General features: G+C 25.3%; 1 long non-coding RNA gene across 1 annotated transcript; it reads right to left on the bottom strand.

Moving 5' to 3' along the window:
• Positions 1-363: 363 nt before the first annotated feature.
• LOC139430389 (uncharacterized) lies at positions 364-1,190 on the bottom strand. Its single transcript, XR_011640872.1, has 3 exons — positions 895-1,190; positions 660-833; positions 364-560 (listed from the first exon to the last, which is right to left on the bottom strand). It is a non-coding gene; the product is annotated as an uncharacterized lncRNA (long non-coding RNA).
• Between the last annotated feature and the right edge of the window lie 234 nt (positions 1,191-1,424).

The raw sequence follows: 1,424 nt of genomic DNA, 5'->3' as shown, positions 1-1,424 counted from the left end.
TATTAACATATTTTTTAATTTGTTATTTTTTGTAAATTATATAATAAATCATTTATTAAAACAATTTTACATGACACACTTTGTGTGGTGCATGGCACACTAGAAACACAAAACTTCTGAAAAGTAAATTATTAAAATTTGCTTCTGATCTTCTTGACATAGTTCTCTAATTAAAGTGCTATGTAAACACGATGTAAACACTGTTTAAAACGCAATTAGCTGCGGTGATGAAATCTGACTATTACGCTATAATCGTAAAACTGTATAAACTTGTGGATCAAACCGTCAACAGGAAGTGGCACTTAACATGAATACATATCGATCTTTTTCATATAAACTTATATTAAAAAAATACACGAAATTTCAATTAAATTGCATAACTGGCAATTTAAAATGTTTGGGAATTTATTTCTACAAATTTGGTAATAGTCATAGTTGGATGATAATCTCTTGTGGATGATGTTTTCTCTCTTCAATTCAAACAACTTTCATTCAAGATATTTTATGCCAGCACTTCCTGTTTTCGTATTCAGACAAGCAATTTTATCCAAAGATTTTAACTATAAACATGAAATAGTTGGAATTAAATCGTTTATGGATTATGTTTTTGTGGCTCATTATGAACAAATTTTATAATATAATACAATATAGAATATTACCATTTCCATCCATTGTTTTTAATTCTTGATCATTTTTTTTTAGATGCGTAAAAATAAAATGATTGAGATTTTAAATCCGCTATATATAATCACTTTGTGACTAATATTTTACTGACTTTTTACAAACAATTCTGTGCCATAATATTTTAATATCGTCAATGTCATCCATAATATCTAAAAATGATTTTTAGAGATTATTTATTAATTTAGAGAAAATTGTTTATATTATGCACACCATTATCGTTTATTGTTTATACATCTTGGGATAAAAGTCATTTTGTTATTAAATATGTAAAACTTGAAATACTTGGAATTTTAACCCATTATCCGCCAATCTTCCATTTTTAATGATTTAAATCCGCCAGGTTGGTAATGATCATACTTAAGATATAATCACTAGCAAATAACGTTTTGCGGTTTCTTTACAAATAATTTCCAGTCTTAATACATTTCTCTTGTATTTTTAATTTTCGAGTTTTAATAAAAAAAACTGTCTAGAATCGCCAATTTCGACATTTTAAGATTTTATAGCTTAAATCTAAAAATTCAAAATAATTGGAAGAAAATTGTTTATGGATTATGTTTTTGTGATGTATTATGAACAAATTTTATTACTACCATTTCCATTGATTGGTTATAATTCTTGAGATAAAAATCATTTTGTTCTTAAGTACGTAAAATTTAAAATGTTTAGTATTTTAAACCTACTGGATTGGTGATGATTATAATGATACAAATAAATAGATTGAAGTAACTGTGATTTTA

Source organism: Onthophagus taurus, chromosome 7 (genome assembly GCF_036711975.1).
Source record: "Onthophagus taurus isolate NC chromosome 7, IU_Otau_3.0, whole genome shotgun sequence".
In the NCBI taxonomy this organism is placed as follows: Eukaryota; Metazoa; Arthropoda; class Insecta; order Coleoptera; family Scarabaeidae; genus Onthophagus; species Onthophagus taurus.
Note: the sequence above shows the minus strand (reverse complement) of the source record. Positions and strands in the feature narration are given on the sequence as shown.